This window comes from Rhinolophus sinicus, chromosome 3 (assembly GCF_057876585.1).
Source record: "Rhinolophus sinicus isolate RSI-liver-muscle chromosome 3, RSI-T2T, whole genome shotgun sequence".
Taxonomy (NCBI): domain Eukaryota; kingdom Metazoa; phylum Chordata; class Mammalia; order Chiroptera; family Rhinolophidae; genus Rhinolophus; species Rhinolophus sinicus.
The window spans coordinates 60440961-60458682 of NC_142503.1; the positions used below are offsets into that span (position 1 = coordinate 60440961).

Consider the following 17722-nt stretch of genomic DNA (forward strand, 5'->3'; position numbering starts at 1 on the left):
TAATAGAATTTCCAACTTCAAATTCCCAATGTTGACCTCTTGAATTGCTCTCACTAAAAGTGTTCTTCCTAGTTTTCCCATCTCAGTTAATGGCAACTTCTTCCTTTCAGTTGCTCAGGTGACAAACCTTATAGTCATTCCTGACTCCTTTTTTTTCTTCCTCATGTCCCACATCCAGTCTACCAGAAAATTGTTAGTTTCTTTACATTTATTGTCTATTTAGTGCTAATAAATCTATGAAATAGGTATTATTATTATTCCTATTTTCAGATAAATAGACTAGGAGATACTAATAATCATCATAGTAAACCCTTACTAGTGCTTACTATATACCAGGCAGTTTTCAAGCTACTTTACTTATATAAACCTAAATAATCTTCCCAATAACCATATCTGGTAGGTCTAATTATTATATTCATTTTACATGTGGGAACATGAGTCACAAATGGTTAATTAAGTGTTTTGCCTACCTCATAATTAGTAAGTGTAGGAGCCAACTTTGAAACCCAAACATGGCGCACTGAAAAACAGCAAGCTCTTTGCAACAGGAAGAGGAAAGTTTTAAGAAAACTAAAATGAAGTACTGCATGATTACTAAATACTAGACATACACAATTTCACTTTTCCTTCCTTACCAATATCCAGCAAGCATTTACCTAGTAACCAATGGGACAAGCATTAATGCACCAAGATGATTACAATGTTTTTCTTGCCTATAGGAAGATGATAACCACATTGAAGAGGAGGAAATAAGTGAAAGATGAAACAATAAAGGTATTTTCATCATTAAATATATGACATATATGGGGATGGAGATATTTCTCTTTCTCTATATATATCTATGTCTGTCTATCTATCTATCTATCTATCTATCTATCTATCTATCTATCTATCTATCTATCATCTATCTGTCTGTCTGTCTGTCTGTCTGTCTGTCTGTCTATCTATCTATAGAGGGAGAGAGATTGCAATAACCACTTGTGAGATTCAAATCACTGTTTGTAAAATACAAGTAATCAAAGTATACATATATTCATATAAGGAAGACTGTATTCTATTTTTACCTTTCTGCTACGCTACTCTCTGGGAGACTTGTACATTTAAGTTGATAAAAGACAGAGGTTCTTCATGGTGCCTTGCTTACTCAAAGTGCTCAGCCTTTAGAAATGTCCTACCTCTTTTCCAATAAAAAATACAAATATTGCATCTACATTATACGACAGGAAATGAAATGAGAGACAAAATCTGGAAGATGGCTTTGGAACTAAACAAAATGTTACCGTAGATTTATCATTATTGGGGGAGTATATGAGTACTTTGCATTTTTCTTACAGAGCATTTGTCAGACAAAATCCAGCTTGTAAACTGTGTAACTGTGACAGTATTATTTGAGATATTAAATATATTAAATGCAGTAGAGTATTTAACCAGAGTTCTTCCTCTTTTTTTTCCCTTCAACAAATCACATGCAGAGAAAAAATAACAATTGACACCGGTTTTGAAGTGTGGGTCTTAAATATTTACAGATGTAAAAAGCAGTATTTTCAGTTCTCAACTATATCATGTTTATGGCTTCCTAGATTATGTAATTTATTGATGTCTACCCCTTTTTGTTTCTCTAGCTATCAAGCATGCAGTAGAGAAAATAAGAGAAATTGTTCAAGAACTCTATCCTTTGGAAGCAAGTAAATTTTAGCAGTAAGTAAATATTGCTACTTGAATACTTCCCTTCAAATGGACAGTATTCTCACAGAGATGTGAGACAGTATACTAGAATAAAGTAGACATGTTTTCTATGTAAATTACAAAGATGGAAAACAGTTTACTTTATGGCACTAAAGTTACAGGTCAAAGTCAAAAGTTTATTGCCAGTTCAAAGGAAATTCTCTTTTCAATGACATATGGCATGACCTTCAACTTCTAGTAGTTGTAGAATGGTTAAGATCGACTATTCCTACATTCAGAAAGTCCAAATGATGTACATGATAAATGGTAGAGTCTATGGTAACTGATTTCTGGGACAAACACAGTAAAATATTGCACTGTGAGCTGAAAGGTTACTGACCTTGTGATATTATGTTTGACACTAATCATTATTTCCCAATTGAGCTATTTGAAAGGATAGTCAATATTTTGTTTGTTAGACTTCTCCTTCTAGTTTATATGAATTGGATGGATGCTGTTCCCTCCCTGCATCCCATCAAATAGATTATAGTTCTTGGGATTTTATCAACTAAGGACAAGTTTTAATGAAGAACAGGGTATTTTTCTTTTCTTTCTGCTCAGTTTTTCTTTTTGCTTCTGTTTTAATCAGAATTTTTTCAACTTAGTCAATGGAAAAAATGTAAACTTTTGTGTAGAATTAAAATTTCAATGTTAGTAATTTACTTCACTATCTAGAAAGAAAAATAAACATTGAACATCCATCCTTTATATACTGTACTGATTATTTTCTTTTAAAAAAATGCATCAATAGACACTCATATAGAAATGCCTACATGCCTATCTTTAAATGTGCTCTGTTTCTGGGTTCTGTAGCCCTGCTAATGGATTTTTTTTTCTTTTCCTAGTTTACATATTCTCACCTAGTGTCCCTTTCCACAGCAATCTTCCAGTAGTCCAACTGCCAATAATACTGCTATCCAGAGATTCTTCTCATAGCACACTGGATTAAGGTTATTGTCCTGTCCTGTTTCACTATATGGACCATTCCTTATAGCACTTGTCTATTTTGTGTTAAAAGCTTAATGGATATGCATTTATCTACTGCTTTTTGTGTAAACCATGGTCTAAACTTCTCTGCACTAGAAATGCATTAGAGGTTATCATTTTATGTTATTTTAGGCAATCAGAGATACGAAGAGGAAGAAGTAGGTGCTACATAAATTAATTATTTTGATTTCTGAATACTCTGAAATGCAGGAGTTGTGAAAGAGTCATTTCAGAACCTATACTACTGCCTTACGTAGCTCCTCATTTCATCCCATCCATGGTTGTCATAGTTTATGCAACATGGGCTACAGCAGGAAACTTGAGCCACTCAGAGAACTTCTATAACCTATGAAAAATGGGCTCACCCTGGGCCCACTAATCTTGGGGCCCACAGATGGAATCCTAGAAGCTGTAGTAGCATAAAAACCTCCGTTATATCTTTCATTATGCAAAGTTTGTCTTTAGGCATTTTTATTGTTATTCTTTCTTTTCTTGTCATTATTTCTATTTCCATGTTGGTTACCACTACTTTGCCTATTACTGTTTATTAATATTTCTATTACCCTGGAATTAACCTTACTGTCCCCCTATCTTTGAAGCAACAAAAAAAAAGATTTTCCTGTTTGAAAACCAGTACTGAGATGGCCCTATAATAAACTATTAAAGAATTCAGAATGTAGGAGCACATATCATGAGAACCTTTTCCAGCTAACTTCGGCCTGACAGCCACAAGAAATTGTCAGAGTGATGTGTAGCGTATTGATGAGAATATAATATAAGCCAGGCTGAATTGAAGGATTTTTTTTTTTGTTTTGTTGTTGTTGTTGTTGTTGTTTTTGGTTTGGTTTGGTTTTTAAAGTACACAAGAACGCAATTCAAAATGCCTGTCTACTTTATTAAGAAGAGTAATCCCAGGACAGAAATGTCACAGGCAGGACAACAACCAATGCTCATTGCTTTTTTTTTTTTTTTTTAAATTAAATTTATTGGGGTGACAATTGTTAGTAAAATTACATAGATTTCAGGTGTACAATTCTGTATTACATCATCTGTAAATCCCATTGTGTGTTCATCACCCAGAGTCAGTTCTCCTTCCATCACCATATATTCGATCCCCCTTACCCTCATCTCCCACCCCCCACCCACCGCCCCCCTTACCCTCTGGCAACCACTAAACTATTGTCTGTGTCTATGAGTTTCTGTTTCTCATTTGTTTGTCTTGTTCTTTTGTTGTTTTTGGTTTATATACCACATATCAGTGAAATCACATGGTTCTCTGCTTTTTCTGTCTGACTTGTTTCACTCAGCATTACTCTCTCAAGATCCATCCATGTTGTCACAAATGTTCCTATATCATCTTTTCTTACTGCCGAATAGTATTCCATTGTGTATATATACCACAACTTCTTTATCCATTCATCTATCGAAGGACATTTTGGTTGTTTCCATGTCTTGGCCACAGTAAACAAAGCTGCAATGAACATTGGAGCACACGTGTCTTTATCTCTAAATGTTTTCAGATTTTTTGGGTAGATACCCAGGAGAGGGATTGCTGGGTCATATGGAATTGCTCATTGCTTTTTAAAGGCACATCCTAGTACCTCCCTCCATTACAGCATCATTCACCCTTGTAGGATATTTTGAGAAGCTTCCTCTCTGCCTCCCCACCCCCAAGAAAAAAACTTATTTATTTTATTGGTCAATTAATCCATTAGAAGAATTGTCTTAAGTGATAAGCCAGGACTTAATGGAATTTGGCACATAGGCATCCATGACGGGATTGTCACTGTTTGGGGCAAATAAGCGTGATGATCTTCTTGAAAGCAGAGGATTTAGTAAAGAAAAAAGGGTCATTTTAATAAAATAAAGAGCATCAAAAAGACGTGTTCTTCAAAATTTGGTCCCTAACCAGCCATGTTAACTCCATCATTATATAAAGGAAAAAAATATTTCCCCTTTCCCCATATAAAAACATCACTAATATGAAGAGTGCAGTTTCTATTCTGCATATTTCTGCATCCATCTATATTACTTCTCAAGGTAGCTGAGTTTCAGTTGGGTGCCTTAACACAAGGAAACGCTGGATGCCCTCATCTATGTGACATCATCTGTACTTTGTGAATACCTTACAAAGGATTAGTTCTTTCTTTTTCTTTTGGAACTAGGCATCTATATGATAGATCAGTTTTGTAGGGTCCACATGTTAATCTCCTATGGTAGCCTCTTCACCTACTTCTTGTGTGAAAGAGAAAACTTATCTGATTTAAGACTCTGCTAGTGATTACCATGCTTTTAATCCCAGAAACTATCTCAAACTACAGATAAGAAAATGAGGCCAAAAACTTTAAATTATTGCTCTCAGGTCATAAAGCAATCATTTGACAAAGCTATAAATGACACAAGAAATGTTTGATTCTTAGATTGACACTCTAGCCTTCAGTACATCACATTGCATTTTCAATCTCAGTTGACCAAACTGTCTCTTAGTTAATTAAGCTCTCTTATAAATACCTATTTTTCATACATTAAAATAAAGAAATAATTCTTGTGTTTTGTTTTTGTATCTATGAGGAATACTATAATTATTTTTTGTCTCCACTTTGAAGATAGATAATCTGAGTCTTGAAAGAAGTTTCTAGGCAACATCATATATCAAACTGTAGTCTATGAAGTTCATAGGAAACTATAGACTTTTCTTAATTTCCATTCTCATACTACAGGTAATGAAACTGGCTGAAGAGCAAAATAATTTATGCGAGTTAATGAGAAAAGGCAATATCAGAATCTGGGGAGATCCCATGTGTTGGAACTGTCAGTTTCGTGGACTCTCTACTACTGGTTTGGGCTAAACCTACAAGGAAAGTGTCAAAGTCTTGGCCAAGTTCAGTGCATATGAGTTGCACCCACACAGCAGTTAGTCAGAAAGAAGTAGAATCCAAGGATGTTGCAATATAGTACCTTTCCACTTGAATTAATCATCTTCAGAAAATAAGACTAAAAGTACAGTTAAGCAGCAACAAGGGCAAAAGCGAGATTTACTGCTGATTGAAATGGACTAGTATTTCTTTGTTCATACCCATAAAAATCACGCAGTGCAGCAGGAGGAAGAAATTAAAGGAGCATTTAGAAGGCCAGTGGCAATGGTATATCATTGTAAAGAAGAAAGAATGAGAGTGTATTAGGTGAACCATAGCACCAAGGAAAGAGAAGTAGGTGTCCGCTGTCTGATCTTGTATTATTCATCAAAGGGAACTTGTCCACATAATGTAGAAAGTTTCTCCTTGTAGGGAAAGAAATATTTTGAAAGAGACACAAAAAATCTTTTGTGTGTAATTTTTATGCATATGTAAGAAAATATTTCTGATGCCAGAATCAGAATTGGAACCATATTTGTGGTATGTGTTAAAATATTTAAATTTGTGTCAATAGCAGAGGTGACAACGGTTATAGTTGATTCAGGTGAAAAACACTACTTTTGTTATAACTCTTGAAAAAAAATATTTCTATAGATATTTTAACTTTCCCAAAGTGCTTTCATGTCTTTTGTCTCATTCATCTATTTGTTTACATATATTTGTTAAGTGTCTGCTGTGTGCAGTTCTAGATGCTGGTGATATATTGGTTAATAAGGCATACTTTACCCATGCCCCTGGAAACTTACAGTCTTATGGTAGAAAGACAAACAGTGAACAAGTAAATAAACAAGATGTTTTTAGAGAGTGATAAAAGAACAGAAATCAGATTGATAAGAGTATGAGTTTATAGTAGAGGCCAATTTAGACAGAGGAGTCCTGGAGGGCCACAGTGATGAGGGTACTCTAGAGGGAGAAGGAGACAGATGGAAAAGCTCTTATTAGTTTAAGAACTCTGAGAGATATTTTGACCCTGTGTCAATGTACCAATTTTACAAAATAGGAAAGTGAAACACAAAGAGAATAGATGACTATCCAAGGGAGAACAGTGCATTAGTGGGATAGTGACTAACCCCAGGCCTCCTCATTCAGGCCAATACCATTTTTGTTATATGAGAAATGAAGGGAAAGTTAAAATTTATGGTATATATGGGTTGGTAAAACAAATGCAAAATAAAGATGCTCACTATTCGGGAGTGATGCATGTTTTTTTCATTCAGTATTACTGGATTTGTTTTCTTTGTTTTACTACAGCTTTTATCAGATTATATATATATATATATATATATATATATATACACACACACACACACACACATATATATACATGTATATGTATGCAATATATATATATATGTCTATATATACATATACACACACACACACACATATATATATATATATATATATATATATATATATATATATATACAATCTCAGTTACAAGTTAATGTTACATAGATATAAAAGCATAAGTATAAACATTTTTTAAAAGTTTAAAAACATGTTTATATCATGTGTTTGGTTAAAAATATATTGAACATAATGAGAGATGATTTCTTTAACAATTCTTTCTAAATGACACATCAATTTTCCTGCTGGTTTTGATCTCTGTGATTCACAGTCTCAAGTTAGAGGTAAATAATAAAGCTTTTTCAATAAACAAAATTAACCAAAACAGAAAAGTAATGAAAGTAAACAAAAAACAAATTGAAACAATTTACCAACACCACTAGCACCCCAAAAAAGGAGGAAAAAAGAATCCATTAGCCGTATCCTGGATGGTGAAAAGTCCAAACTTCCAAACATATGAAATAAAAGTAATAAGAATAGTGCCAACATGTGAAAATGGCTTATGTTTCTTTAATAATTTTCTACTAAGAAAGGTGGTGGTTTAAAATAAATTTTACTTTGGGGAAAATAATTGAAAATCACAACTTGAACTAAATGTAAGACAGTGATCTAAAGCTCACAAAAGCCTGGGGAAAGAAGTGTTCTGGATATGGATTTTATTTTCATTTTTTTATTCTTTTTATTTTCTTAATTATTTTCCCCTTTTCACTAATCCCCAACGCCCCTCCCATCTGGAAACCATCAAAATGTTCTCTGTATCTATGAGTTTGTTTCTGTGTTGTTTGCTTGTTTATTTCATTGTTAGATTCCACATATACAAAATCACATAGTATCTGTCTCTGTCTGACACTCCACTCAGCAAAATACCCTCCAAGTTCATCCATGCCACTGCAGATGGCAGTAACCTATTCTCTTTCATGGCTGAGCAATATTCCATTGGGTGTATGTACCACTCCTCTTTGTCCACTCATAGATTGACAGTCACCCAGACTGCCTGCACATCATGGCCATTGTAAACAATGCTGTAAAGAACATATGGATGCACACATCCCCTCAAAGTAGTGTTTTGGATTTCTTTGGATAAATAACCAGAAGTGGGATTACTGTGTCCTTCTTTGTCTCTTGTTACATATAACCTTTGTTTTAAATTCTTTTTTTTTTTTTTGTATAAGTATTGCTACCCAAGTTTTTGTTTGTTTGTTTGTTTGTTTGTTTGTTTTTTAACGTTTCATTTCCATTTTCATGATGTCTTTTTCCCATCCCTTTACTTTCAGTCTGGGTGTGTCTTTCAATCTGAAGTGAGTCTCTTGTAGGCAGCATATGTAAGGGGCTTCTTTTCTAACCATTTAGCCACCCTATCTTTTGATTGGATCATTTAATTCACTTGCATTTAAAGTAATTGCTGATAAATGTGTAGTTATTGCCATTTTATTTTTCATATTTGTTTTGGGGGGAGGGGTGTCTTAAAGAAGTCCCTCTAAGATTCTTTGTAATTATGATTTGGTGTTGATGAACTCCTCTAGCTTTTTCTTGTCTGGGAAGCTCCTTTTCTGTCCTTCAGTTCTAAATGATAGCCTTGCTGGGTAGAGTAATCTTCGTTGTAGGTCCTTGCTTTTCATCACTTTTAATATTTCCTGCCACTCCCTTCTGGCCTGCAAAGTTTCTGTTGAAAAATCAGCTGACAGTATTGTGGGAGCTCCCTTGTAGGTAACTAACTGCTTATCTCTTGCTGCTTTTAAGATTCTCTCTTTGTCTTTAAGCTTTGGAATTTTTCATTATAATGTGTCTTGGTGTAGGCATCTTTGGGTTCATCTTGTTTGGGACTCTGCACTTTCTGGGCTTGTATATATATTTCCTTTACGAGGTTAGGGAAGTTTTCCGTCCTTATTTCTTCAAATAGGTTTTTTATTCCTTGTTCTCGCTCTTCTCCTTCTGGTACCCCTATGATGTAAATGTTTGTGCACTTGATGTTGTCCCAGAGGGCCCTTAAACTCTCCTCTTTTTACTTGGATTCACTTTTCTTTTTGTTTTTCTGTTTGAGTGTTTTCTACTACTTTATCCTAAAAATCAGTGAGTGGATCCTCTGCTTTATCTAATTTACTGTTGATCCCACTAATGTATTCTTCATTTCAATTATTGTATTCTTTATTTCTGACTGATTCCTTTTTATGTTTTTTATCTATATTTTTATGTTTCCTATCTCTTTGTTGAAGTTCTCCCAGAGATCAGTGAGCATCCTTACGAACAGTTTTTGGAACTCTGCATCTAATCGATTGCTTGTCTCCGTTATTAAAGTTTTCTTTCTGGTGCTCTTTTCTGTCTTTCATTTGGGAGATGTTTCTTTGTCTCCTCATTTTGGCTCCCTGTGTTTGTTTCTACGTATTAGCTAGAGTTGCTATGCCTCCCAGTATAGTAGAGTGGCCTTATGTAATAGCTGTCCTATGGGGCCCAGTGGTGCAGTCTTCCTCTTCCCCTGTGCTGAGTGTTCTAGGTGTGTCCCTTCTGTGGCTTGTGTGTGCCCTCCTGTTCTAGTTGAGCTTTGATTCCTGTTGGCACATTAATGGGAGGGATTGATCCTCAGGCTTATTTTTTATGAGGACTGGCTCTGACTACAGTGGAGTACCTCTTATGCAGGTGCTCACCCTATAGAGCAGGATTCACTTTTGCAGGGCTCCGGGGCCTGCTGAGTATTCCTTTTGGGTATGTCTTTTGTGGAGGTAGTTGTGTTGTATTTTGGTATGGTAAAGCTGATTACCAGATGTGTTGGTTCTGGGCATCTTGGGACAGGCACTGTTGCTAGTTAAGGTCAGCCACTGCCTGTGCCCTCCCTGGGGCCACTTGGTATGAGCTACAGGGTAATCTGAAGATGGTTTGATTTGTGCTGGGCTTAAATGTGCCTGGAGAGACTAAGCTGTGAACTGAGGTCAGCTGCCAACTGTGCCAGGCTTGGGGCTACTTAGCAAGAGATAGAAGGCATGCCAAGGCCAGATGGTTCTTGTTTGGGTTTTGTGACCCTTTGAGAGATTTTAGGAATGTTCAAAGCATGAGGCAAGACAGGCCATTTTTATGGAAACTACTGGAATTGGATTAGTTGGGCCTGCAGGGTGGGTGGGATGGAGTCTCAAAGAATCGCCAGGGCAGAGCAAACACTTAGTCAGTTTGATGGGAACTAATATGTGGGGGTTGCTTGCATCTGCATACTGTGTGGGGAAGAGCTCAACAAAGGAACAATGCTCTTTGCTGGCAGTTCTGTCTGGAAGAAAGCTGCCCCTCCAACTCCTGCCCTGAATCCACACAATTCAGTTCCTCCCCATATGCCCCTGCCACCTTTAGAGCTGCTGCCCCAGTGCTGGAGCTGAGGCAGTGTGTCCATCAGTGAGTAAGTCCATGTATGAACCCTTTAAGAGGAACACATCAGACTCCAGCCGCCCTCCATGGTACTCAGCCACAATTTTGGTTGGTTTTCAAAGCCAGAAGTCGTGAGGACTTCTCTATAGTTGTGAGGCACTGTAACCCTGGGGTGGGGACCTGGGTGTGGGGCTGGGACCCCTTGCTTCTCAGGGGACTTCCGCAACTGAGATATTCCTCCTGATGTTTGACTGACACATGTAGGTGTAGGACCAGCCCATTCCCATCTCCACCCCTTCTACCAGTCTCACAGTGGCTTATTCTGTATATCCTTACCTATATGACTTCTTTTCAGCCAGACTTCTGGTGATTCTCAACTTCAATGATGGTTGTTCTGTAGTTCAATTGCAATTTTGATGTGGTCGAGAGAGCAGGCAGCACGATGTTTGCCTATTCTGCATCTTGACTGGAAACCTCATTAATTAATTTTTGACAAAGGTATAAAGGCAATTTAATGGAGAAAGGATCATGATTTTAACAAGTAGTGCTGAAACAATTTGAGCTCTTATGCAAAAAACAAACAAATGAACAAACAAACAAACACCTTGATGCATATCAAAAGTTAACTCAAAATGAATCAGATACCTAAATGTAATACCCACAAATAAAAAACTTCAAGAAGAAACATAGGAAAGAATCTGTGATTTTGCCTTAGGTAAAGATTTCTTAGATAAAGAAATAGCACAATCCTTTAAAATATTGCTAACTAAAACTATCAAAATTAAATAAATAATTCTTTGAAAGACACTGTTAATAGAATGAAAAGATGTGCCACACTTTGGGCAAACATATTTGCAAATATTTGATTGTAGTGTGGGGTTGGTATCCTTCATATATAAAGACTTCTCAACTCAGTAATAAGAAACAAACATCTCAATTAAAAATGTGTTTAAATTATTTGAAAAGACACATCATCAAAGAAAATATACAGATTGAAAATAAGCACAGGAAAAATGCTCAACATCATAACAATTAGCAAAACGCAAATTAAAGTCATCCCTCATATAATGGAAAAAATAAGTGAAAAATAACAGCTGATACTACCAAGCACAGGGTAGAGGAGGAAATAGAAATCTCATCCCTTTGTGGTGAGGATGAACACTGGTAGTAAAATGAAATCTTTTTTACAAAAGTTTATCTTAAAAAGTTGCCATATTCTTGTCACAATTTAGCAATCTTGTGGTGAAAACTTATGTTCACACAAATATTTATATGTAAATATTACAATTCTTTTGCTTTGAAAGCAAGCATGCACACACACCTAATCTAACATTATTCAAAAGGGTTGAAAAGAAAAAAAGTGGACTTTTGCTTCTGACTGTGATCTAGTAATAAATATTGGCTTTAATCTTCCGAGGAAAACAACTGGTAAACAGGAAAATTATGTGAAGCAACTATTTTCAGACATCGAACAATGACAGTAAAAGACTTATTCGTAAGAAGAATAGAACAAAGATGGTGAGCCCTAATATCGTTGAGGGTTTCTGCCTGGTGGCAGTTTTCAGACTGTAGGCACGGCAAGGAAAACCGAGTCTGGTGGCTTTGCTGAGTTGAGGAGCTAGAGTTCAGACTAAAACCCTATCCCACTGAGAATATGCTAGATGTCCTGGAGGCTTTGAGGAGAGAAAAAGAGGGAGATGTCTCTTAGGCTACATATTCCCAGAGACTTGAGAGAGAAAGAATTGATATATAAGTTGTAAAATTAGCAGACTTTTGTGTCAGCTGCTTGCAGACTGGATATTAGGTTCTGAGAAAGGCATTGAAACAACAGAAATAGCAAATCTGAAGGGACTATGAAGACTGAGACAGTGTTTTTGTGGTAGTTGAAGTTGACTGATGACTATAGGCATTCTCACCATCTTGGAAGGAAGCACAACAGAATGAATAGAACTCACTCTCCTGCATTTCAGTAGGATGGGCAAAATAAGTTATTGAGTGAAAGCAAATAATAAAAGTGATTGAACTTATGGCCTTAGATTTAGACTCACTTAGACTCATTTAGACTCACTTCACATGTAAAAGCTTTTTCCTATTTTCCATTTTTTTAAAATCTTTTTTCAATAGATTTGAAGGAAAGTAGATGATGTGAACATAACAAATGTCTGATATGGTCATCTCGGCCAGGATAATTTCTCAGAGGAGAGCTGGTGGAGGCTGCAGCATCCCCACAGTGGTTTACACATAGGCCTCAAATGACTTCAAGCCCTTCCTTCTCATCCATTTGTTCTCCATTCCCCTTCTCTTCAATTCTAACTTTAATTTTGAAAAAATTTAAATCTACAGAAAAGTTGCAAAAATAATACTCCGTATACTAAAATGAATTCCATATACTGTTCAGCTACATCACTAATTTTGTCACATTTGTTTTCTCACTGTTTATGTGTTTATTTTTGTTCTTTAAAATATTAATTCAAAGCAAATCTTACAGAAATATATAAGAAATTCTGTGCAAACTTTGGGAAACTGTTATAGTTTTATCATCTTGCTTTTTATCTGTTTTATTTTAAGAATTTATTTGTACCTCTTCACACACATATAATTGAGGAATTACATGCAGAATACAATTTTTAACAGAAATGAGAATACCGTAACCTATTAGCATTCTGTTGTGCATGTCTTTTGCTTCTCTAGTTCATTGCCTATTAATAAAAATGTATGTAAATATTTATTCAGCAAACATTTAAGGATTATGAACTATGTGCCTGCTGGATTCTGATGCAGATTTTCTAGTTTTTATCTCTTTTAGAAAAAAAATAGTAAAATGGAAATATGTTTGATATTTTGTCCAAAGACACAATTAATTAATATTTGATAAAATTCCAACATGGATTTGGGGATACCCATTAAGTTATCAGGGACTACCTTTTTATCTCCGGTGAGATGGGAGAGTTTCTGGGGATGGATACCTACGCTCAAAGTTAGATGTATCACTCACCTTTGACACAGTAGACAGTGACATATTGTTAGATCATCCAGACAGCATTAAATTGGTTTGAAATGTAATTATCTTTGTCAGCAGACACAGCATACTATATTGGGTAGCAGCTCATCAGAAACAGTGACTGTAAAATTGTGGTCCCTCAGGGCTCTGTTTTTGTCCTTTTATTTTTATATTTATATGCTTCTCATGGCAGTGTCATTAATAGATCTGGACTTGATTATCATATCTATGCCAGTATTATTCAGATTTACTAACTGGTTTTTGTAGAATCAAATCATATGACTTCCCAACTCCCTTCCTGCTTTATTAAAACTTGGGATTGCGTGATAAGGGTAGGTTCTTTGAAAGAATGTTCATAAGGACACATTCATGTTGACCTATCTATATTATTTTATGGATTTTTTTCTACTTTGCACTCTCCTTCAGCTAGATTACATGAATTCGGCTGAAAAAATTATATTAGAGGATACTATTCTGCCTTTATTGGCAGGATTCATATTTTTCATGTGGCACAGGAATTTCACAAAATATTTTTTTCATTGTATTATTAATGGAAGTTGTATATTATGATTTCTTTACTCCAAAATTATATATTTTTGAACCAAATACAGAGTTATATAAATCCAGTGGGACCATCCAATTCTATCACATTATAATAGAGTCACTAATAGAAATGTCCCTACAGCAAATTTCATCATTCTCAAGGTTTCAAGTGATTACAAAAGTGTGATGTGAAATATAATGTGTTTTTAAAAATAATCTCAAAGTAAAATTCTGTGGTCATTGTATTCAGCCTATAGGATCAAATTCCAACTCTTAAGAATGATCCTCAATTCTCCAACCTCCCTTTTTAGCCTTTTCTCTTTTTTGTTTGTGTGTTTGTATGAGCACATGAATCTCATACATTCATCAAGGTGGTTAGTATCTTCAAATAGAGGAGGACCAGAGATTCCCTGATTTTGTATTACACATTAACCTTGCTTTTCTCTCCTAAAATATGATGTTAAATAAGTGCCTGACTTTTGTTTTATTTGAGGCCACAAGGGCTATAACTACAAGAAGAATCAAATATTCCTTTATAGGAGAGGTGTTTCCTTATCTCTTAGCACATGCTAAGATATAGTAAAGGGGGCTCCAGAACTCATGACTTAGCTCATGCTCATACCTGAAAAGAACAGATGATTTGGCTGAAGCTGCATCTTCCTGCTGACTTCACAAAGAGAAGTAATTGTGTTCGCATGAGCTTAATTCAAGAGTTTGAAGGGAGCGAAGTGAGTGCTTCTTGGGGACCATATGTCAAACCCACAAAAGTTATCCAGTCTTATGTTGCTGTATAAGAAATTCCACTCAAGGGGACTGCATATAAGAGTACAAGTATCTCAACAGAGACCCAGGGGCTGAGGGAGTTGTAAGTAGCCAGCCAGTGCCAGCACTGTGGTAGCTGCAGTCTGAGAGGTCAGGCAAGAACACCTCTGCATAATCAAAAAGCCCCCAATGAGTGAGAAAAGAGCAATGATTCAACAGCCATCCGGAGGGTACCAATGCCACATTATAATGCTACCACCTATATAACACTAAGTTCCGTATCCCTGATTTTTCTTCCCTAAGTTAGGTTTCTGAGGCCCTGGAAGTAGTTTAAATTGGATAGTAGTTTGAAGTTATTTAAGCATGTTAGAGTGGTCTGAAGTTGTAGGGTTATTAGAATAAACCAGGCATCTCAATTATCTACAAGTGACTGGAAAATCCATGGGATTTGTTTGAGATTTTATCTGAGGGACAGTGAAAAATGGATCCACATAGTGAGTTTACAAAAGCTGTAGTGAGAAAAAATAAACTTGCTTGTTTCAGTGAAGTCCAGTTCCTCCAATAAATGAGTTGTATTCCTTGTAGTTCTTTTCCCATTATCTCTGCCTCTGCAGACCAAAATGCAGCTTCCAAAATGAACTTTCAAGTTGAAGCCTTTTCTGACTTTCTATGATAAATCTTTTCTCAAGGTACTTTGCACTGCTGTCACAATGATCTGTCTTTATGGATTGGACCGTTTAATAAAAAAATAACAGACATTAAAACATGCAAACAGAAGTATAATGAATGTATCAAAGGAGTCAGAGTGCTATAGGACTTTATAGTAAGACTTAACTAGATATTGGACTCACTGAAGAAGTGATCTTAAGCTGAGAGGTAAAGAGAATAGATGTTAACCACCTGAAGACAGAAAGATAGTGTGATTCCAGCAAAAGGAGGATATTGAGAAATTGAGACAATCTTATTATTGCTAAAGTAGAGGGAGTAAAAAGAATGAAAATACTAGAGAGAGGAATGAAGTTAATGGTAGAGAGCCCTGTAATCCTTGCACAATAGAGCTTAGGTCTACTCATATCTATTCACTTCTCTTTTTCTCACTTCTCAAAATACCCACTGTATAGGTGGGCATATAAATACCAGGATAAATATTACATTTTTTAGTCTCCTTGCTAGGTAGGTGTGGTTTTTGATTAAATTTAGGGCAATGTGGTATAGGAACTGAGATACATTACTAGGGAATGAGTCCTTCAAGGGAGAGGATGCTACCTCATCTCTGTCTCCTTCTCCATTCCGTTTTTTGGAATGTGTTTGGGTTGGTGAACTATCTCAGATTGTGAAAGCAATGGTGTAATCTAAGAAATAGCAAAGCAGCAATATAGAAGAATCCTCTGTGTCTTAATGATACGGAAGTAATGCTGTCATTACAATTCTAAGCTGCCTTCCCCAGACTGTTATGTTAGGAAGAAATTAGTTCCATTTAGTTTAAGTCACTCTTATGTTAGGTTTTGTTACTCACAGTTTAGCCATAGACCCAGTAAAACAACATATTAAAGACTTTTCACTTTATCTTATAGGCAAGCTTTAAAGTGTTTTATGCAGATGAAAGACAAAGACTAAAGAATAGAAAATGGTTTGGGGATGGGGCAGAAGACTAAGACAATTTTTCAAAGGAATGAATGATTTATATCGTATTTACCCAAAAATATACATGAGCTAAGTAATGGCTACTATCTTAGGCCTTCGGGCTTCTATAACAAAATACCACAGACTAGGGAACTTATAAACAACAGAAATTTATTTCTCATAGTTCTGGAGGCTGAGAAGTCCAAGATCAAGGAACTAGTAGATTTGGTGTCTGATGATAACCGCTTTCTTGTTCATAGATGGCTATCTTCCTGCAGAAGTGGCAAGGAAGCTCTCTAGGGTCTCATTTATCAGGGCACTGATCCCATTCGTGGGAGCTCCACCCTGTGACCTAATCACCTCCCAAAGTCCTCACCTCCTAATACCATCCCTTTGGGGGTTAGCATTTCAACATATGAATTGGGGGACCCCAAATAATCAGTCTATAGCAGCTACCCTTAGTTTTCTCACTACCATTTTGGTATGCAAGACATTAAACTACGTGATATACTGTGTTTCCCCGAAAATAAGACCTAGCTGGACAATCAGCTCTAATGCATCTTTTGGAGCAAAAATTAATATAAGACCTGGTCTTATTTTACTATAAGACCAGGTATAATATAATATAATATAATATAATATAATATAATATAATATAATATAATATAATATAATATAATATAATATAATATAATATAATATGACTGGGTAGTATGTAATATAAGATCAAGTCTTATATTAATTTTTGCTCCAAAAGATGCATTAGAGCTGATTGTCCGACTATGTCTTATTTTCGGAGAAACATGGTAGCTTATTATGGTCTATTATAGTCACGGTATCTCGTAGTTTAGCTACCTTTTCCTAGTTTTTTAGACACTAAAATTGTAAATAGAAGAAGCGGTTAAAGTATAAATATTTTATGTGTTTATGTTTTGTTGATAATTCTTTGTGAAATCTATTACACAGTATTTAGAGAAATATACAATACCAACTCCTATGTGAGTAGTCATAATCAAATGAAAAATCGAATTGTTTATTTTAAATTAAATTAAATGTCTAATGGCTTTTACTTGTAATGAGCAAAAGGCAATCTGGTCATGGATTTGAGATGTATAAACTCGTCCAAAACAGGAAATTAGGAGCACCGTTCCAAACTGAAAGCCCATTCATCTTTGAATTTGGGACATTCATTTTCTTTTCATAAGCTAGTTTATAGCAACTAAAAAAATGACATCAGAGAAATCCAAAAATAGACTTCTTTTGATTTTTAGCACATTATTGCCAAAAAAAAAATGCAACGTCAAATTAGAACAAATTAAGAACCACTAGATCTTTAAAAATGGTTTGGGAACTTAATAGCATCTGACTTATGTGATAAAGAAGTCATCATTCTTTATCAGTCTTGCTTTCTGACTTAAAATTTTACTTGTAAATTGTTGTCTTGATTATTTTTATGGCTGTTTTATAA

General features: G+C 35.4%; 1 long non-coding RNA gene across 1 annotated transcript in view; it reads left to right on the top strand.

Annotated features, from left to right (window-relative positions):
* Nucleotides 1-717: 717 nt before the first annotated feature.
* The window catches only part of LOC141570406 (uncharacterized), a 70405-nt gene continuing 53400 nt past the window's right edge, over nucleotides 718-17722 (top strand). Inside the window, exons 1-2 of the long non-coding RNA XR_016020544.1 lie at nucleotides 718-774; nucleotides 1623-1698. This is a non-coding gene — a long non-coding RNA (uncharacterized LOC141570406). The remainder of the gene's footprint in view (nucleotides 775-1622; nucleotides 1699-17722) is intronic.